Source organism: Taudactylus pleione, unplaced genomic scaffold, assembly GCF_031769625.1.
Source record: "Taudactylus pleione unplaced genomic scaffold, aTauple2 ptg001084l, whole genome shotgun sequence".
Lineage (NCBI taxonomy): Eukaryota > Metazoa > Chordata > Amphibia > Anura > Myobatrachidae > Taudactylus > Taudactylus pleione.
In genome coordinates, this window is record NW_028285485.1 from 2,472,525 (window position 1) to 2,495,968 (window position 23,444).

Below are 23,444 nucleotides of genomic sequence, written 5' to 3' on the forward strand. Positions count from 1 at the left end.
GTTGATGCACGTGCGGCTACTGCGCACACAATTCACAAACACAGAAAAAATATTTTTTTTTGAGCACTTGGGGGGAGCACCCCTGATGGACAGAGCACCCCCTGGACAACACTACAGCACCCCTTTAGGACTGGGACACTGCACAGGACTTTGGAGTGGACACAGCCCCTATGGACAACTGACTGCACAACACAGTCCAGCCAGCCCCTATGGACTTTGAAGTAGTGGACACAGCCCCTATTAACAACAGCGGCACAGCACAACACAGCCAGCCCCTATGGACTTTGAAGTAGTGGACACAGCCCCTATGGACAACAGCAGCACAGCGCAGCACAGCACAGCACAGCACAACACTACACTGCACTACACTACACTACACTACACAGCCCAGCCAGCCCTAACTCCCACCCTCCCTCTTCACTGTCCACAGCCGAGTGAGAAAATGGCGCCGACGCGGGTACCTTATATAGGATCCAAAACCCGCGAGACTCGGAAGGCGGGATGATGACGTTTTGCCTCGATTTCAGAATCCGAGTCAGGCGGGAAAAGTCGAGCCTGACTCGGATCGGGGGGGCTCGGATTTCAGAAATCCGAACCCGCTCACCCCTAATATATATATATATATCTTACATTGGAAACAGGGTTGACCTGAGTCCACCACCCCCATAAACAACACTCTTCTAATTACACCATATCTTATACACAGCCCTAAGTAATAACGGGACATGCCCCTGGTTTGGGTTTCCCCAAGCAGTGGGTTGTGGTCTCCTAATGGCTTGGAGGAGCTCGGTCAGTGTTTATGCGGGGTAGCCAGTATCGGGGAATACTACATTCCTGTATTCAGGAGCCATCGCTGCGCTGCTTGTGTCAGTGGGGGTGTTTTGAAGCCCCTGCTGTCACAACAGTCAGGGGGCTCTGTTTACAACAAGGGTTGGCATAGTTTGCTCCCCCAGCATCCGCCATGTCGGCGTGCTGAGTCCACTAATTAAGCAGCTAGGTATAAATTGCGGCTGTTGTTCCCTGTGTCTCGTTTGCTCTTTACACTGCTGCGCCTGCGCATACGGTTCATTGCCTAATGCAAGGGACCCTGGAGTTCGATACTGCCCCTGTTTTTCTTTTGTTTCAGACATCGATGTTGCCGGATCCCCTCCTACCGCCACCCCAGGGATCGGTTTTGTCGCTTCTGTTGTCAGGACTGGAGTCATCAGCGCAGATGATACCCCGTACAATGCTCAAGCCACCATGGAGAGATTTTGCATGTCGGTCCTTGGCTCCTCAGTACCTTGATTGCCTATCAGGCTTTGTGGCAGCAGTAAGAGACTTTAGCTCGGCAGGGGATACAGGCTCTACAGGCTGGATACAAGCTCTGCGATGATGGAAGTCCAACGCCTATATTCATGTGGACTAATGATGTGTAATCTTTGTTTGTGGACTTGAGTGCTTGCCACCTATCCGGTGGGGTCTCGAGGGATTTTGCCCTATTTTTTGCCCTGCTTAGGACAACGTTTGGCTAATACTAATAGATGAACTGTGTGGAAACAAATAAACAACAAGAATACGAGAATTACATTACTAACCAATATAAAAAGATCCAGCAGGTTTTTTGTAGGTTTTTACCTCGGGTCAAGTGGCCCATTCAGTGAGTGTTTTACATCCTTGCATAAGTCAAGTGTAGGGCGTCAGGTTACTGGCCGTTCTTTCTTATGCCACCATACTCTGATTGTAAAATAAATAAAGCTGACCATATATTTTTGATCGCATATATACTTGGTCTGTCTCTTTATTTTAGTTAAGTTAGTTAAATAACTTTATGGTTGCACACATTATCTGCCGATGGGGAGTTTATTGTGTGTTTTCATTCTGAAGCATACCTTTCAACATTTGGGAGGAGGGAGTTGCATGTCACGCTGGGGGTGTGACTGTGGGGTTCAGCCTCAGTTTGCATCACTTTGGGGGCTGGTCATCATGCATCATGTCTCCATTGCGCATCACTTTAGGGTATTATTTACGCTTCATGCCTCCGTTGCCCGTCACACTGGGAGTTACGCATCACTTTAGGGACATGAGGACCTGTTCATCATACCTTTAAAATCGATGGAGGTAATTAGGTTTAGAACTCGCGTGGAGTTCTACCTAATTATTGGAGGAATTCATCATTCCTCCTCTCCATCAGTATCTATTCCAAAAAGCTGTCATTTTTAGCGATGACAGCTTTTCAGGAAATAGATAGTTTTCCCTCTCTACACTAACTTACCGCAGCTGGAATCAGTGCTGCGCATGCGCTGTTACAATCGTAAACCCAGCGCATGCGCAGCACTACCTACAGCGGCGGTAAGTTTGTGTCCCCCCCTCCGCTCTCCGCTCACCTCCCCCCTGTCCCGCACTTACCTGCCGCCCAGCAGCCTCCGGCTCTGTCCTGCTGGTCTGACAAGTGGTCTCCCAGCACACCACAGTACAGTTTAGAAAAGCTGCGGGGGACCTGCCCACGCTGACACAGGTAAGTGTCACCTGTTATTCGCCACCTCACAGTGGCGGATAGTACCTCTATCAAATTCCGAAAATACATAATTTTCAGAATTTGATGAATACCATAATTTCCATATCCCCATACTAATGTACTAATGTATGGGGAGTGTGGAAATTAACGCAGGGAGACTTAGCACAGGAGATAACACTGATATCTCCTTGTTAAGTGTCATCATGAATACTAAAATAACGTTATTTAAGGAAAATGTCCTTAAAAACATTATTTTAGTGTTGATGGATAGGCCCCATGGTCACGCATCATGCCTCCATTGCCCGTCACACTGGGGGTGTGACCACGTGCCACACCCCCATTTTACATCACTTTGGGGGCTGGTCATCATGCATCATGCCCCCATTTCCTGTCACACTGGTGGTGTGACTCCACATCATGTCCCCTTTGCGCATCACTTTAGGGTATTGGTCACGCTTCATGCCTCCATTGCCCATCACACTGGGGGTGTGACCACGTGCCACACTTCCATTTTGCATAGGTTTGGTTCAAACCCATTTCCGAGCACCCTAGAACCAGGCCAGTGCTACTGTCCAGTAGCCCATGGTCCAAGCTTTTGAACGAGTGCCCACGTCTCCCTGCACCCGCCTCACCAGCGTCCCCTCTGCAGTATACAGAATTGACAGTCTTATGAGCAAGTACAAAGGATCCTAGCACTTTGCATCGGCCCAGTTCCAGTTCTGTGCACCCCCGAACCTAGCTCTTGCTACCTTCCGAAAGCTGAGAGTCCCCCCTACCCAGCAAGTCTGGGCTCATCCGTCTGCAATTGGGTGGGGGACAGTACAGCCGCACAACTGATAACCTAGATCGCTACACCGCTGGCAGGTGGTGCTCAGGCAGCTTGACTCTGGACAACGGCTGAGTTGATGGCAGGGCACCGAGTGATAGGGGACAGTGCTGGCTGGGCAGCACATGCTGTCACCCAGCCTGTGGGATACTCTGTCATCGTTAACTTTCAGCAGGCACTGCCCAGCCTGTGTTGGCCTATAGGCACCCCCAAGGCAGTGTTGAAAAGTTCAGAGTCCCCTCTGTCAGGTGGATGGAGGACCGGCACCCAGGGAAAAGCTCAGAGTCCCCTCTGTCCGGTGGATGGAGGACCGGCATCCGAGGAAAAGCTCAGAGTCCCCTCTGTCAGGTTGGATGGAGGACCGGCACCTGGGTAAAAGCTCAGAGGGTCTGATTCAGAGCCGGACGGTCTGACCAGAGCCCACAGCTTATGCGAGTGGCCAAAAAGATGGTCGCGACCATTGGGCTTGCGACAAGACCCTGCGGTAGGGTCTCGCTGCCGCAAGCCCAGGAGTCACTAGTGATGTCAGTGGGGCCGGCTCCAGACGGAAGGCGTTCCCATGGGAACGCCTCCGTCTGGGCAGCAACGCCCCCGGCATGCCCACCTTTGGTGCGAGACCCATAGCGACAGCTTGGCTGTCGCTATGCGGGTCTCGCCATGTGCACGACGGAGCTCCCTCCGTCGTGCGCATGCGCATTAGGGCACCATCGACCCGCTTGCGAGCGCTCAGCGCTCGGGAGCGGGTCTGAATTAGGCCCAGAGTCCCCTCTCTCAGGTGGATGGAGGACCGGCAACCGGGGAAAAGCTCAGAGTCCCCTCTGTCAGGTGGATGGAGGACCGGCACCCAGGGAAAAGCTCAGAGTCCCCTCTATACGGTGGATGGAGAACCAGCACCTGGGGAAATGTGGATGGCGGTCGGACACCCAGAGGCCCCTAGGACCGCTTTCTCTGGACCCCTGCTGAGTTCTCAGGGGGACTTCCAGCAGGCACCAGGACACCTCAGGGGAGGATGACACACCTGGAATTAAGCCCCCCTCCAGGAATACTCGCAGAATACTTTTTAATAAAATACTTTTGTTATCTGCTTAGTAAGTAATAAATACATCTGTGTCACATATTTGGCTTTTATCCTCTTTCTTGCTGTTTCTTCTCTGCAAAATGTCACAAGACCCAGGCTCCATTATGACACGTTCTGCATTGTCATAGTGATGTCATAATGACAGCTAGGACCTGGCTTGGAATATTAGGGTCAGTTTGTGAGGCCAAAAAAATAATGATGTGTCAATGTCATGTTATGTCATAATTATTATTTGAGATATGTAATTACTAAAAGGGTCACCCTTTATTTATGTATTGTCTACATCAAGGGTCCTGACTCCGTGGAGGGACCATCACATGTAGTGTGAGGAGTGAAGGTCCTAGGTTTCCAAAGGTCTACCGTCTTATATAGTAATAATGATCAATTAGAAGTTATTATTATGATTATAATTATTTTGTTTATTCAGGTTATCATACAAATACACTATTAGTAACAGCTAATGTTGTATTTTCTTAACAATAATATAAATAGGGCAGTAATGTAATATACAGCAGAATGACAATCTGAGCCATGGGTTGGAAAGCAGATTACCCCAACATAAGCATTTTGCAGTGGGTACCATGCTTGATAGCACCAATGCTAATTATTTCTAGTCAATTCTTGTCTATGTGACACAGAATCACAAACTGTGGAAAGTGATCTTTAAATGCTAAAGAGCTATCTTTTAGCAATCATAATGCAGAACATGCGCAAAGCAGCAATTACATTGCAGACTCTATTGGCCACATAAAGTACATGGTGGCAGCTTGTGAAGCTTTGGGACTTTGGGCCTGATTCAGACGCTCTCGCTATTTGCGAGCACTCACTCTGAATCAGGGCGTTTTTTTTGTTTGTTTGTTTCGGTCTCCAGGCTGCTCGCAAAGCTGTCGGTGACCACCCACAGCTAGTGTGAGCGGCCTGGCGATGGTCGCGATTATCGGGCTTGCGTCGAGACCCTGCAGGAGGGTCTCGGCTCCCGCACACCCGAGTGGACTTCCAGCTCTAATAGAGCAGGAAGTCCACTACTGACATCACGAGTGATGTCAGTAGGGCTGCCCACAAACGGCAGGAGTTCCTAAGGGAATGCCTGCGTTTGTGCAGCCACCCCCCCCTCCCCGCCTACCAAACGGGGCGAGCTGTCAATCAACATTGACAGCCGCCCCGTCTTGTAGTGAGCCCCGGAGCTGCCGTCGCTCGCTGGGGCTCGCGCATGCGCACGCCGGAGGTGGCGCTTGCACAGTGGGGGAACATCGACCCGCTTGCGAGTGCTGTGCGCTCGCGAGTGGGTCTGAATCAGGCCCTTTGTTTCTACAGAGGATCTCACCGCATACTTGCCTACTTTTGAAAACTAGTTTAAGGGAGTTTATAGATGGCACTGCTGAGGGGGTGTGCCATGCTCTGCCCAATGGGCGTGTCTAGGTTTAGCGATGGGCGTATCTATTGGTTGTGTCTTGCAGAGGCAGTCCACCGGGACTAGCACCAGCCATATGCTATTGGCAGAATATCTGTCAGTGTATGGCCTCCAATGTGTGCGGTTAAGAGTCTGAGGGCCTGATTCTGTAAGGATCGTAATTGCAAAGCTGCACGCAGGCTATAGATATATGATGTATGCACGCAGGCTATAGATATATGATGTATGCACTCAGGCTATAGATATATGATGTATGCATTCAGACTATAGATATATGATGTATGCACTCAGGCTATAGATATATGATGTATGCACTCAGGCCCTGATTCAGAGCCGGATGCTCTGACAGACAGCTTGCTCTGAATCAGGGCTGGTCTATTTTTTTTTTAGAACGGCCTCCTGGCCGCTCGCATAGCTGTGGGTGGCCACCCACAGCTATAGCGAGCGGCCAGGAAGATGGTAGCGATGGTCAAGACCATCGCAACCATCGGGCTTGCGACGAGACCCTTGTGATAGGGTCTCGTTGCCGCAAGCCCCAGAGAGATTTTGGCCCGTCGCTACCCGGGTCTCGCGCATGCGCACGATGGAGCCGACTCCGTCGTGCGCATGTGCTCTGGGCCACCATCGACCCGGTTGCGAGCGCTCAGCCTTTCCTATCTCTTCCCTGGCCCTTCCCCATGAAGCCATAACCCTTTTTTGGGTGCATTATGTCCCTTTGAAAAATGAGGGGGGCGCCAATGCTCTTTCTGGCACAGGGCGCCAAAAAGTCTAGTTACGGCTGTGATATTAGCATTATAATTACACTATAGTTATTGTGACTGTAGATGGCATGTAGCGATCAGCTGGGATCATGAGGTATGATGTCCCTGATTAACAGAAGATAACATTTACATGACTATAGAACATGACTATGGGACTAAAGCGTGTAGGATGCAATGAGAGGCACAGGTGAGTTTGGCACTGTTTGTACAGTGCATAGCGTGTAATAAGGTACAGAGAAGTGTTGGTATTGTTGGAACACCGTGTAGCGTGCAATGAGTTACACAAAGGTGTTGGCACTCTGGAAACAGAGGGCTTGATTCAGACCCGGTCACTTAGCTGCGCTCGCTAGGGGCGATTATCGCACATATGCGTATGCTTCAAAGTACGACTGCATGAAGCAGTCACTGCGCCCAGGAATCGTGCGCTCTTATTACACAGACTGGACGCTACTTTGAGTGACAGAATGCGCCGTTTGTGGGCGGTGACAGGGGAAAGTGCTTGTGAACGGGGGAGTGGATGTGCGAACGCAGGCGTGTCTGAGCATCAAAACAGAGTTTTATGGGTGTGCATAATTAGCAAAGTAGTGTCACTGAACACGTCACTTGGTTGTATTTGAGCCTGAACTGATCGCAGTGCTTGCGGTGGGGTAGGGCTACCTCAAGGGCTGCGAGCAGCTCCGATAGCTCTCAATGTTACCGATTAATCAGACACTTCCTGGAGATGACGTGTGCTAAGAGAGAAAGGTGGGCGACTTTATACACCTGCGTCATACATGCCTACCCTCCCGGTTTTCGCGGGAGGCTCCCGATTTTTCGGGTAACTCCCCGCACCCCTGGAAGGGTAGGCATTTCTCCCGCATTCTGCCCACTTCCTAGTGAAGTGGGCAGAATTAGGAGAATACCCGCGGCAATCGCGGGTCTCCGTGAAGGGGGCGTGGCTTAAGCTGTGATTCTGCATGAATCACAGCATTTGGCCCCGCCCCCTATGTAAATTATGCCCAATCGCGGCAATTTTACCGCGAGGGGACGGGGCTTAATGACGTGAATCGTCAAGCCCCGCCCCCGTCGGCCCCCTGCTGAATCTCTTACCCGGGCTTCTCCCGGGAAGAGAATGTTAAAGGTAGGCAACCCTGACCTGCGTACGCTCACTGCCTTTGCTCTCTAAGACATAGAGGGCGTCCTTTCGCGGCCCCTTTTGGCAGTGAGCGAGTGCAGCTTAGCAATCGGGTCTGAATCAGACCCAGAGTGTAGCGTGCAATGAAAGGCATGAATGTGTTGGCACTGTGGGAACATCGTGTAACGTGCATTAAGATACACAATTGTGTTGCCACTGTGGGAACAGCGCGTAGCGTGCGATGAAAGGAACAGATGTGATGCAATAATCCTGGAGCTCAAAACCAGATAGCGAGTGTATCTGAGTACACACATGCACATAGATCATAATTGCAAACAGGTGAAATTGACACCACTAAATACACTGAGCCTAAGACCCCCACCAGACATCACCAGGGTTCACTTCAAGAGGATAGGACTTTACTCAATGAGGACCAAGGTCACGGTCCAGTCTAGTTGGTTCCCACCATGATAGCAACAGAGTATTTAGCTGGTATTAGAACTTTGCCTGGAAGCGCCACCAAGGGAAATGCGGGTAGTGCTGGAGGTTATTGATAACACCTGAGAGAGGTTTTATGTCATCTCTAGCCTGAGGCTGAACCCAGCTGGGTTCTGCTAAGAATTTTAATTGAGAAGTCTAGCAATTAGTAACTGTCTCAGTGTTGGAGGCAGGCCACTGATGTCTAAGACTGCTGGTTCTGACTTTACCCCCTCCCCCCTCAAAACGGTGGCCACCAGACACCCACGAATCCTCTTGGGGGAATTTCTTGATAGCCTGTGGAGCATGGACATCTGATGCCCCTACCCAGGATCCCCTGGACCATACCATTTCCAGTCTATCAGATATTGCAGGGTACCTATGTATCTGCAGATATCTAAAACCTGATTGATTTCATGCTCCTGTGATGACACAGCAACTCGTGGTGGTGTTGTGTCCTGTGAGGAGTATTTATTGATGATGAATAGTTTAAGCAGCAAGATGTGGAACACATTGGGGAACCGCAGATAGTCTGGTAGTTTCAGCCGAAATACCACCGGATTGAGTACCAGGGTGATTTGGAAAGGACCGATATACAGTACCTAGCTGCAAATTTCATAGAGTGTACCTGAAGACAAATGAGTGGCTTGACACTACCCTAGATGTCGTGAAATTACCGGTGTACATTGTCCACTGCTAGTACTTCCAATGTTGAGATGACTGAAGGTTTGGAAATTCGAGGGTGATATACACGGAGAACAAAGAATGGTGTAGAGCTTGTACTTGAGTGGTAATCTAGATTGTGGTCAAATTCTGCCCACGGGAGAGCATCTACCCAGTCCTCCTGGTTGCCTGAGACATACATACGCAGGAAGGTCTTAAGGTCCTGGTTGACTCTCTCAGTCTGACCGTTAGAATGATGGTAATATGCTAAGGAAAAGTTCAGTTCTATGCATGCTTGTTTGCAGAACCAGGATGTGAACATGGTACCCCTATTCGATGTGATGTCCCTGGGGCAACCGTGGAGTCGTAATATGTCCCAAATAGAGATTTGTGACAACTCTGTGGCTAAGAGTCCTTGAGGGGTACAAAGTGGGCACCAATGGTGAACCTTACCACTGCAACCCAGATGGTGTTACAACCCTTAGATATTGGCAACTCAGTGATAAAGTCCATGGAGATGCTGGACCATTGTTAACTTGGAAAGGGGAGTGGACGCAGAGGCCCTTGGGGCTTCATCCTCGGGATCTTGTGTTGGGCACACTTTGAACAGGTGGTGACGTATTCCTGCACATCTCTTGAGAGAGTCGACCAGCAGTAAAATACCGAGAGGAAGTGGGTAATTTTCCTGGTTCCGAGATGTCCCAAAAATTGTGATGTGTGGGCGCAGTGAAGTAATCTGGGTCTCAGCTCTTCTGGAACAAATGATCTGTGATTCACCCCCTCTCCTTTGTCTGTGTTGGTCGGACGAGTGGGATAGAGCGTCTGCTTTGGTGTTCCAAGAGCCCAGCCGAAAGGTGATAGTGAGTTGTAACCTAGAATAAAACAGTGACCAGCATCTTTGTAGATGCAGGCTTGGCTCTCCCAAGGGGTTAGCGTCAGCTCCAGACCACTCTCCACACTGCCATTATACCTTGAGCCTCTCACGGCAGCCCACTCTCCAGCCACTGCAGGGATTGACAGCCCTGTCCCTCAACTCCCCAGTGGTCAGGTGCATGCCCAGGCAGGCATCACTGCATACTCCCAGTCAGCCTCCTGGCTCCGATTCCCAAGTCTCTGGATATCTGTTTGACACCAAACCAGTCTCTTTTAAAGGGTCAGCTCTTCTGTTTCCCACCAGACCCAACTCTCTGCTGGTTCTGTCCCTTTTCTCATCACTCAAGCTCAAATCATTCCTAGGCGAAGCCAATACCCCTCTAGCAGCTGGGTGATGGCCATCTTGGCATAGTCCATGCAGTAAATTGCCATCTTGTGTAGGCCCCATCGTGAACAGCTACTGGAAACTCTGGGACACTACTGGCCAGGAGAGCAAGGGGGCTACTACATATATATTAAACTAAGTGAGTGCGAACAGGAGAAAACAAGTTCCTTTTTGACTGCGTCATCAACCTAGAAGGTCTAAGTATATATCCTAACAAAATTAAATCTTTACTGAAACAACCAATCCCCAAAATTATTAAAACATTTGCAGAGATTTGTAGGGTTTGCAAACTTCAACAAACAAAGGATTTATTAAAAGATTTGGAATTATTGCTCCTATCGCCTGCTTTAATTAGAAAATCATGTGAAACCAGCAATTATGCACCTGAACTCTCTACAGTGCTGCTATTCTTGTCCATCCTAATCCATAATTGCCATCTGTGGCTGAAGTGGATGCATCTAATTCTACTGTGAGAGCTGTAAAATGTATTCCAACCAGATCTCGTCAGCAGCAGCAAGAAACTATGATTTAGGAAGGAAAATATTACTGGCCATATATGGAAGCATCTTCTGGATGGTGCACATCATCCACTAAAAATGGGCACACACTATGGACCTGAATCAGAGCCGCTCACTAGGGCGCGATCACTGGCTCCGAGCAATTTTTTTCACATCTGCGCATGTGTATAATTCACAGTGCGCGTGCGCAAGCCATTCGTTGCGATCTGATTTTGGTTGCTCGTAAGCCACTATCAGGTCACTGCTATGAGTGACAGATAGTACCGTTTATGGATGGTAACAGGGGAAGGTGCTTGTGAACGTGGGAGTGGGTGCTGGAACGCAGGCGTGTCTGACCGTCAAAACGGAGTTTTAAGGGCGTGCATGATTTAAAGGGTGCGTCATTGCACATGTCAGCTCGCATCCATAACGACGGAACTACTCGCAGTGCTTGTGTTAGCCCAGGGTCTACCACAAGCACTACATGTGCAGGCGATGGTTTCTTCCTCTGCCGATGTTTGCAGTCAATTAATAGAGTAAAAGGTGTTACTCATTGCATTGTTTAATAGCAAAGTGGTTGCGTAAATTAGCATATATTTTTTTTATTTGTTTTCTTTTGTCTCTTTTTGTTTGTTAATTGGATATTGAAATTTTAATTACCAAACAATAGTCCCTATATTTTTTAAGTTATCAAATACATGTTTTTTTCTTTTTGAGGTATTTAAAGTGATAGTGCTTTTTTGTTTGTGGAACTGCACATCCCAGCATGCCATTCCAGAGTAAATACATGTTTTTTTGCAATACTGTTGCAGGCCAGGCCTGGATTTGTTCAACCATACTATTTTGTTAAAAATAATTTATGTTGGAAGAAGATACAAAAAAACATTTTGTAAATGTAGATTTTATATATATCTATATATATATATATATATATATATATATATATATATATATACATATGTATATATATAATTAACAAAACCATAATTTTTATTTTATTTTAAATGCATCATTTGAATAATTTTGGAAAAACATAAATTAAATAAACAATTTAATTCATTCAAAATTCATGAATTTCTGGACGAAATTGGTTTTGGCGTACCAACAGAAAATGAAGATGTGGACACACTTGCAGATGTGGGTGATGAAAGTGTGCCTGTGCCGCCACCAGATGATCCTCCTGCACCTAATGTGGCAGGCACCTCACATGGATCAATACAAAATCAAAATAGTCCTTGTGGGCCTTCCAGGGGCACTAACCAGATTACATTTTTGGACATAATTTAGGAAAGTTCTGGGTGAAAAAAAATAAAGATCATCAATCAGATTTTTTCTTCTTTGCAGCCGATTCCGGTAAACTGAAATTACGGATCCGGGGGGACCGTCATGGACCCTGCTGGGTGCTTGGTCCAGCCACAGCAGGGCACTGGTCCACCTCACCTTCTATTGGGTCAGTCACATGTTCTTTCATCTCCCTGACATCTTGGCTTATGGACCTTAGATAGGAGGTTTGCTCCAACATACTGGCCTGGACAGCCTCCATGGCTGCTGCTTGCCTTAACACTGCCACGCTAAGCCCATCCAGGACTTCGGTAAGGGTGGCAGTGGAGGATGGGGGAGGCACAATTGATGAAGGTTGTGCCATCACCCCATCCATCTGAAGGCTTTCAGCCATGTTACTTCCTAAAAATGGGTGATAAAAAAAACAATTAATACAAAGTAAATTAATTAAAACCAGATACCGAGCCAGGTGTATGCAAATAATTACCAGACTCAGCAGGCTCCTGATGGTCTACTTTTGCCTACACCGCTATCCTCCTATCTAAGGCCCCCAAAAGTCGATGTTGCCTTTTGGTCAAAGCCAAGATGTCAGGGATGGGACCCCCTGGCCCATTAAAGTGTTGGATCTGCAATTTCAGCTTCGCCTTGAGTCGACTGCAAAGGTCACTCCACCTATTGAACAGTTGTGCATCAATTATTTTTATGCAAAAACATTTTGGTAGGAGGGAGACCATTTTACAAACAATTTTTAGTTTTACTACTTATATGTTTGGTTAACTAGAGAAAATTTTTTGATATTTTGTACAGTAACCCAAAATATAAAATTTAAGAAAAAAACGTACTTATTTCAAAGAAAATAGGTCTCAAAATGAGTGGAGTGCTTCCGATTGATGATCTTTGTAAATTTCACCCAGATTTTTTTCCTTTCACGCAAAGGAATCTTATGTCCAAAAGTGAATCTGGTTAGTGCCAACTGGATTAGTGTATCTGAAACCCGACAAGGTTTATCTTGACCTTGTATCATTTCATGTGATGGGCCAGCCACATTTGGTGGTGATGTGTTTGTAGGTTCTGGGGGAGGATCATCTGGTGTGGGATCAGGCACACTTTTCTCAGACACATCTGGAAGTGTATCCACTACTTCAAGTTCTAAAGCAACACCAAAACCAAATTTGTCCAGAAATTCATGTATATCATGCATGCAGTCCTTATTGGCCTCCTCAGAATCCATGACTGCAAATTTTTAAACATCTGGCGTTGCTATTTATAGCAATCTGCGTACGCGCCTGCTACTGTGCGCCAATCCCACGCAGTGCACTATGCAATGCACAAGCGACTAACACACCCTTTAAAAGCGCCCCTCACAATTCCAAACACTTTCACAAGGAGCTGCGTAGTGTTGGGAGTGCCCTAATGGCCGCACAGGCATATCCTAGCTGTGGAATGAGGTGAGTCACATGATGTCTGATAGGTGTTGTGTTGTTATAGATGTATTAAGTCAACAAATGTCCTGTGTTTATCCACCATTTTTGAATGGACAACCAATCAGACTGCACCATAGTTTATATAAAGTTTGCACACTGTAATATTTGTCATTGCCATAATGAGATCCTGCAGCTTTTGCAGGCGGGAGCTCCGCATCCTGACTGAGGTCATGGACCGACGGCTGGGACCCGTAGGCCCGCGTGTGCCAAACCACATCAAGATGTGGGCATACGCGGAGGTTTGAGGGAGGCGGCGCTGCCTTGGATGATGGTCCAATTAGAACGGCGGTGGACCGATCTCTGGAGGCGGACCCCGGGCCTCCTGGAGCAACTGTGTGCGGGCAACCGCCAAAGTAAGTAATGCGTATATGCATTGCGTCGTGTATGCTATGTGTTGTGTATGCCTTGCTGCGTGTATGTGTAACCCATAATTTCAATACGGTGTTTCAAAAAAAGCACAACTGTTGTAGTCATTAGGTGTGTATGTGAGTTTGTGTGTGTGAGTGTGTTTAATTGAAAAACCACATGGTTTCTGACATATGTGTTTAAATGCAGAAGATGGCTGACAATTTGAGTGTCAGGCTACATTTTATGCAGTGTCTCAGGATTCTTGTCACATGGGTGACAAAGGTGCCTTTATGTAATCCATTTTGGAATATATATATATTTTTTCTAAAACTTGCTCATGCCTTTGCTCAGCTAAACCAGGGAGATCTGGATATGATGTTTTTTGTACATTGACATTTTTTAACAAAAATTTCTAAATTCATAGGATTACGTCAAAGAAGACAAAGGAGGAAGATGGCTTCCCCACTCACTCCTCCCCACCCATCCCAAAAGATGTCTCCCTGACCCACTCCTCCACCACCCATCCCAGAAGATGGCTCCCCACCCACTCCTCCCCACCAACTCCAGAAGATGGCTCCCCACCCACTCCTCCCCACCCATCCCACAAGATGGCTCACCCACCCACTCCTATTCGCCCACCCCACAAGATGGCTCCCCCACCCCCACTGCTCCCCACCCATCACTGAACCGGCGTCCCCCACCCACTCCGCAGGAAGTTGCAATTGGGCTGCTTCAGCCCAAGAGGTGCTGGCCTAAGGACCTGAAGGTACATATGTTACAGATGCCATTATGCAATGTATATGTAATGTAGGAACCAGAAAATAATGCAATGTGTAAGCAGCATTAACCTCAGTTGCCAATGTGCATTACTATCTGGCAAAGGGATACACACCAATTATTCTGGGCTATGGTGGGTGGTTTCCAGGACAAACTATTTGGCGTTAATAACAAATATTTATTAATTCTTTTTAAATTTCCTTTACATTTCAGTTGAACAAGAGGAGCCACTGTGGGAGCTACTTAGGAGGAAGGTGGCCATAATCGGGGAATGTGTCCTCCAAATCTATGAGGCCATTCGAAGGATACGGAATGCCTTATAATAATTTTGTGCACCCAAAAATGGAAAAAAATTAAATATTTGCAAAAAAAATTTGTGTTGTTTTTATTAAAAGGTTACATTTTCAAAAAGTAAGATCTTAATAAAGTTGAACTATAGGAATAAATGTTTGGGTAGACGTACATTTTTTAAGGTGTAAAAAACAACAAATATATATATATATGTATATATATATATATATATATATATGCAGATATTATAAAGATGCACATCCAGATATATGTATATACATATATGTTAATTTCCAAATCAAGATATATATCTAGATCTTTCTCTCTCTCTCTCTCTCTCTCTCTCTCTCTCTCTCTCTCTCTATATATATAGATATATGTATATATACATATTTTTATTTATATATATATATATATATATAGTCAGGTGCATAAATTACTTTTGGCACCTTAAAAAGTGGGAGGCACATATAGAAACCGTTGTAATTCCTAAACCGTTCACCTGATTTGGATGTAATTACCCTCAAATTAAATCTGAAAGTCTGCAGTTAAAGCACTTGTTTGTTTCATTTCAAAGCCATTGTGGTGGTGAATAGAGGCCAAAATATGAAAATTCTGTCAATGTCCCAATATTTATGCACCTGACTGTATATATAAATATATATTTCTATATCTATATATTTTGAGAGCAACAATATTTAATTTGTCTAACAAAGTTGGGGGAAGTCCAATTTGCTAAATCCAGCCTAAATAAATTAGATGATACAAAAAATAGAAGAAAAAAAACAGGTTCGATTGTACGCTGATTGCATTTGCATCAGAACCAATCAAAGGGTCCATCGAAAGCGCAGATGAGAAAACATGACTCTGCCAAGACATCACGATGGTCTTGTAGGGTGACGGCTGCGTCCGTCAGATTACTATGACTGTAGTCCTCGCTCGCCCTGTTACGTGGTCCGGCAGGTGTGCTTTCATTGTGAAAAAATGAAATAACTGGCGCTATACTACTATCATATGATGATTATAGAAATAGGAGTGGGCAGCGGAAGTCTATTAAACAAAATAAACACATTTAATACCAATGAAACATACACATGTCATGCACAATATATATGAAATAAAAATGACATCAAAAAATGTAATAGTATATCGATAAAAAATCGCTGATATTGGAGCATCGATGGTGAGTCAAAAGATTATTCTCTATCTATGGATATCCTGGATATAGATGTGAATTATAAGTCCAGACGTTGGAGTCAGGAGACAATGTTATTAGGGTTCAATACACACAGATAATTACCAATTGATGGTCCTTCGGGCTGGCTGTCCAATTAGCAGATAACTGCAAGATTGAGATCGATGGTAATATGGTGAGACTGGTATGTATTCTTCAGTCCACAGGAAGAACCCTCAGGATTAAATCCACTGTGCAGATCACTGCAATGCTGGTGGTAGGTAAAGATGTCTCCACGATAGTCTCCTTGTGCATAAAAGTGAAACCTGGTATTTTCACAGGATTCTTTGGATCCACAGTGGGATAGGATAAAAGTCCATATAGAGCATATGTATAGGCTTAACGCGTTTCGCTGGATCACAGAACTCCAGCTTCTTTAGAAGCATGACTGAACTGACTCTAAAGAGCTCCATATATACCCCTTTGAAGGGTGTAACTAAAAACACCTGTGTGTATAATTAATAGACTTCCGCAACATTAAAACTCCTTGTAAACCAAATAATAAATAAAACAACGAAGGCAATCCTTTTCTACATGACCATAAGATATATTATTAATTTATTAAAGGAAAATAAATAAATATAACAACCAACCTCTTTAAATTGTGCTGTTGTTATCAGAAAACACATTCCTAAAACTAATCCGATCACATGACTTCAAAGTGCCATGTGATCTGATTAGAACCAATGATGTTCATGTTGTTTTAAAATCGGTTACTAGGTAACCAAAAGAAATGATAAATATCCCGGATCATCTAGCAGTATCAATATGTAAAAGGAATAATATAGAACTTATAAGGTAAGAGGATAGTTGTTGACCGGCCATTTGGTTACCACCAAGTATACTTATACTTATTCCGATAATTTATCATGTGGTGAACAATAATGTTTATATTATGTTGATAGATCAAATATAATAGTCCATCTTTATTATACAGTTTGTTATTAACCATACGTTTACTACGGATATTAGTCCGGTGTTATGACCGCTAGTGTCATGAGAACGAGATCGACTACACTCGTATCATGTAGAGATGGGTTGCCAAGCAACCCGCTGCTTGTATGTTTTACCAGTCACATGTCTTCGTCACATGCCTAATAGAAACCAATAACGTATTGGTGACAACAAACTATAGTTGCGAAGCAACCCACTGCATACCGTCAGGTACTACTAAGTGGTTCCCCATGGTGGACGAGTGAGATAGCGTAATGGTATGATAGAAAAATATTACTAATTCACGTAACCTGTCTAAAACATCAATAATGGGTCCATATCATTCTACAAAGTAAAGAGTGAACCATAACCTTTATGAATACTGATATACCCAATTAAAATAACCACTGTTGAATGGATAGTGCTAAATTCATAGTAAACATATGTGAATGACCATCGATTGTGAACCTATTTAGGGATGTCTCAAATATTGACCACTAAAATCCCAGTTAGATGTCCTGACAATTTCTACTAAAAAAATAGAATAGGAAGGAACTATGGCCCTCATTCAGAGCCGTTCGCTATTTGCGTTCGTTCGTTCAAAAACAAGGGGTGGCTATGCAAATGATCCGTTCGCACATTGCAGTCTGTTCACACCTCTAAGTCTGAACGAGCGAGCAAAACATACGCTCGTTTATTTGATAAAAACGCCCCCTGGCCGCTCGCACCATACGTCATGTCCGCTATTTATTAGATTAATCGAGTACATCGAACAGGATAAGAACTGCTCGCTATTCTTGTGGTTGGTTTTTTCAACCGCTATTTTGCGAGCAGTTCTGAGTTAAAAAAAACCAAGTGACGTGGTCATTGACGCTGCTGTATTAATTATGCACACCCATAAAACGCCCGTTTTGACCTTTAAGCACGCCTGCGATCGGATCTCCACTCCCCGTTTTCAAGCACCTTCCCCTGTTACCACCCACATACGCCTCCTTCTGTCACTCAAAATAGCAGGCATTCGCTATATTGCGTACAAATGATTTTCGGCCGCACTGACTGGTTCGCGCATGCGTACTAAAAACCGTACGCATGCGCAGATGTGCGAACATCGCTCGGAACGAGCATACTGCCGCTAGCGAGTGGCTCTGAATGAGGGCCTATATATCATATTGAATCTATCTAAACATGTAAATACAAAAAATATATATATATTGATGGTCATGACAATATTAGCTCCCCCTACTCTACATCTTCCTTTCATCTTATCAATGGATTACTTGTTTCACAATAATTATATGATTCCTATACATACAGATTTGGAGTATATATCATAATCAATTAAACAATTAAACAAATAAAAAATAAACAATAAATAAATAAATAATAAAAAAATATGTATTAAAAAAATATATATATATAAAAAAAAAAAATGAATAATAATGATAAATAGAATCATATCATGATGTAGCTATACATCTGTGCATAAAACATTTTAGATGACAGAATTTAGTTCAATTGTTTCATTCAAACCCGTCGGATGTAGAGAATTGAACTGCAAAGTCCAATATACCTCTTGGCGACATAATTTATTGTATCTGTCTCCTCCTCGTAATGTATGTGGAATTATTTCGATCCCTACAATCGACAGACAGCTAGGATTACCATCATGTTTTGTAGAGTAGTGTCTTGAAACGCTATGATATTGGTAGTGCCTCAAGATGTTACGTCTATGTTCCATAAATCGCACTCGTAACGATCTAATAGTGCGACCTACGTAATACAGCCCACATCCACAGGTGAGTATGTATATAATGTAACAACTGTCACAATTCATAAAATGTTGTAAAGTATATTGTTCATTGGTCGTTGGTATCATCATGGTGGTAGTCCTCCTGTCTACATGGGAACACATATTACATCTGGATTTACCACATTTATAAAAACCCTTTGGTCTTTGAACTAACCAATTTGAACTTTTATCTTCTGTTTTATCTGTTTTTTGTATTCTAAGATGACTAGGAGCCAAAATAGTTTTAATCGATCTATTCTTCATGTAGATTACCTGTGGATTTTTTGGTAAAAAAGTATTCAGTAAAAGGTCCTGTTTTAATATAGGATAATTACATTTGATGATAGCTTTAATAGCTGAAGCTTGATTATTATACTTACAAATAAACGACAAATGTTTATTATCCTCATAATCTATAAAGTTTGATGTCTTAGGTTGAAGTAATTTATCTCTGTCCATTAGTAAGACCTCTGAAAGGGCTTGTTCTAGTAGATCCTCCGGGTACCCACACTTTTTAAAAGAATTAAGCATGCTTTGAGCTTGTATCTTAAAGGTCTCTATATAGGTGCAGTTGCGTCGAAGGCGCATAAGTTGGCCCTTCGGGATGTTACGTTTCCAAGGGCCATAGTGTGCACTATCATAATGTAAATAGGAAGATGTATTGACTTCCTTAACATAATTGGAAGTCACAATCTGATTATCAATTATCTCGAGAGTCACATCCAGGAAGTCAATGCGGGTGGGGTGGAACCGATGGGTGAAGGACAAATTATAAGTGTTGGAATTAAGTGATTGGACAAAGGAAGTGGCAGAACAAAGGTCCCCATCCCAAATAATAAAAAGGTCATCTATATAACAGCCATAGAGGACCAGAGACGCAGCCCAGTCGCTCTCCCACACATGGGCGTTCTCAAATTCACCCATGTATAGGTTCGCATAACTGGGCGCGAATCTGGTCCCCATGGTCGTTCCCATCACCTGTAAATAAATGTGATCGAGAAAAATTAGAAGGCAATCCTATTTTACACATTGGGATGAACAAAAAGAGGTTACCCCCGAAAGCTCCAATTTTGATATGACAAAATGTTTTTATAAATTGGAAGATTTATTAAAATTCGAATCCAGAAATTGGTTAGATAGTGTAAATATACAACAATATATAGATAAAAAAATGGTACCACAAGGATTACGGATCTTTAAGACGTCTATATTTCAGGATAATGTGGTCTATCAAAGAGAATGGGATCAACTATTAGATGAATGCTTATTATCGCTAATGAAGTTAGTTATTAAATTCAGAAATGAAAAAGTAGAAAAGTTAGAAAAAGAAATAGAGGGACTGAAATCCTCAATGGATAAATATAATACATCACCTGAATATCGTGAGAAAGATCATAAGCTTAATGAAAGAATAATAAGCTTTGAAAAGAACTTAATGGAAACCAAGCAAAAGAAATTCAAGAGAGATCTAGAGGACTATAGAAATAATGAAGTTAGGAATTTTAGGAATAAATATAGAAATAGATTTGCCACCTGTGAAATCAATGATAATACAAATGATTTCCCACAGAAGTCCTATAATAGAAAGGATCTATATCCTAAATATAATAATAATAGTAGGAGCAGAAATAATAAACCTTATTCTAGATCCATCTATGAGAAACAATTGACTTATAAATATTCCTCTCCTAACACTATGGGTGCTGGAAAAAAAGAAACAATAAGAAGAGAGAGAGATGACCCAAACGATCAAAAATATAGAGAACAAGGTAAACAGAGCAATTCAGTAGAACGGACCTTTTTTTTAGGGAACCGTTCCAGACACCCCAGCTGCGACAGGTGGGATTATCACAGTCAGAGACCTATACAAACTCCCAAAAGACAAAGAGAAATACATTCAGAGGAACGAGAGGAGGGAAACATAGGAAAAAAGAATCTAAGAAGAAATTAATTACATCAGCACATGATCTACCCAATAGGTTTGATAATGTTGTGAATCTATCTTCTAAACAATTGGATAATGCTCAACTTTCCCTTTTGAGTAAGGGCCTCAAATTTTCCCCCACTGCATCTCCTAATATCTTTGATTTGTTTGTGGACCTTAACAGGTTCATCAGAACACTATGTCGTAAAAGATTTTTTGCCAATAAAAATCTTAAGAAACAAAGAGAAGACTCAGTTCCAATCATCTTAGATAAAACAGATGATATGGCTTTATGTTCCCTTGAGGAACTTTGGGAGGAAAATAATGTAACAAATGAAACAACTTTAGGAATGGAAAAAATCTTTGATATTCAGAGTAACCAAAAACGGTTCAAACTAAAATCTGAATTTTTTCCCATTTGTGCTAAAAGCAGTAATATTGAAGCTTTTTATAAAATTACATTACAGGATTTTAAAAATCTATGTTGTAGAAGTCAAAATACAACTAAATACAATACTAATCTCTCTAGGGAGGAAAAAAGGGCTATAAAAATCCTAACTAAAGATACATCGATAATTATCAAAGAGGCCGATAAGGGGGGTGCCTTAGTAATTATGAATCGAGTGGATTATATATCTGAGGCCCTTAGTCAATTGCAAGATTCCAGATTTTATACTATTCTTAAAAATGATCCCACATCAGAATATCTTATATCCCTAAAAGGATTATTGGGAGCAGCGGTGGACTCGGGGGTCATATCCAGGGAGGAATGCAGGTTTCTTTGTCCTTCCTTTCCCACCATTCCCACCTTTTACTGTCTTCCTAAAATTCACATATCCCTTTCTTCACCTCCTGGTCGACCTATAGTTTCTGGTGTCAATTTCCTTACTGCCAACCTTTCTTTTTTTGTTGATTCCTATCTTCAACCACGAGTGAGCACACTGAGATCGCATCTGAAAGACACCACCCACTTCCTTCAATCCATCCGTTCCATCCATTGGAGGGAAACATTTGCGTTCCTTACATTGGATGTGTCAGCATTATACACACACATCCCTCATATTCAAGGATGTGATGTTATATCTAGGAGGTTACTTTCAGATGGTGACCTCAGTGATGCTCATCGTTCTTTTCTTTTGGAGTCCATTTCTTTTATTTTATCACATAATTATTTCATTTTTCTCGATCACGTTTATTTACAGGTGATGGGAACGGCCATGGGGACCAGATTCGTGCCCAGTTATGCGAACCTATACATGGGTGAATTTGAGAACGCCCATGTGTGGGAGAGCGACTGGGCTGCGTCTCTGGTCTTCTATGGCCGTTATATAGATGACCTTTTTATTATTTTGGATGGGGACCTTTGTTCTGCCACTTCCTTTGTCCAATCACTTAATTCCAACACTTATAATTTGTCCTTCACCCATCGGTTCCACCCCACCCGCATTGACTTCCTGGATGTGACTCTCGAGATAATTGATAATCAGATTGTGACTTCCAATTATGTTAAGGAAGTCAATACATCTTCCTATTTACATTATGATAGTGCACACTATGGCCCTTGGAAACATAACATCCCGAAGGGCCAACTTATGCGCCTTCGACGCAACTGCACCTATATAGAGACCTTTAAGATACAAGCTCAAAGCATGCTTAATTCTTTTAAAAAGTGTGGGTACCCGGAGGATCTACTAGAACAAGCCCTTTCAGAGGTCTTACTAATGGACAGAGATAAATTACTTCAAGCTGAGTCATCAAACTTTATAGATTATGAGGATAATAAACATTTGTCGTTTATTTGTAAGTATAATAATCAAGCTTCAGCTATTAAAGCTATCATCAAACGTAATTATCCTATATTAAAACAGGACCTTTTACTGAATACTTTTTTACCAAAAAATCCACAGGTAATCTACATGAAGAATAGATCGATTAAAACTATTTTGGCTCCTAGTCATCTTAGAATACAAAAAACAGATAAAACAGAAGATAAAAGTTCAAATTGGTTAGTTCAAAGACCAAAGGGTTTTTATAAATGTGGTAAATCCAGATGTAATATGTGTTCCCATGTAGACAGGAGGACTACCACCATGATGATACCAACGACCAATGAACAATATACTTTACAACATTTTATGAATTGTGACAGTTGTTACATTATATACGTACTCACCTGTGGATGTGGGCTGTATTACGTAGGTCGCACTATTAGATCGTTACGAGTGCGATTTATGGAACATAGACGTAACATCTTGAGGCACTACCAATATCATAGCGTTTCAAGACACTACTCTACAAAACATGATGGTAATCCTAGCTGTCTGTCGATTGTAGGGATCGAAATAATTCCACATACATTACGAGGAGGAGACAGATACAATAAATTATGTCGCCAAGAGGTATATTGGACTTTGCAGTTCAATTCTCTACATCCGACGGGTTTGAATGAAACAATTGAACTAAATTCTGTCATCTAAAATGTTTTATGCACAGATCTATAGCTACATCATGATATGATTCTATTTATCATTATTATTCATTTTTTTTTTATATATATATATTTTTTTAATACATATTTTTTTTATTATTTATTTATTTATTTTTTATTTTTTATTTGTTTAATTGTTTAATTGATTATGATATATACTCCAAATCTGTATGTATAGGAATCATATAATTATTGTGAAACAAGTAATCCATTGATAAGATGAAAGGAAGATGTAGAGTAGGGGGAGCTAATATTGTCATGACCATCAATATATATATTTTTTGTATTTACATGTTTAGATAGATTCAATATG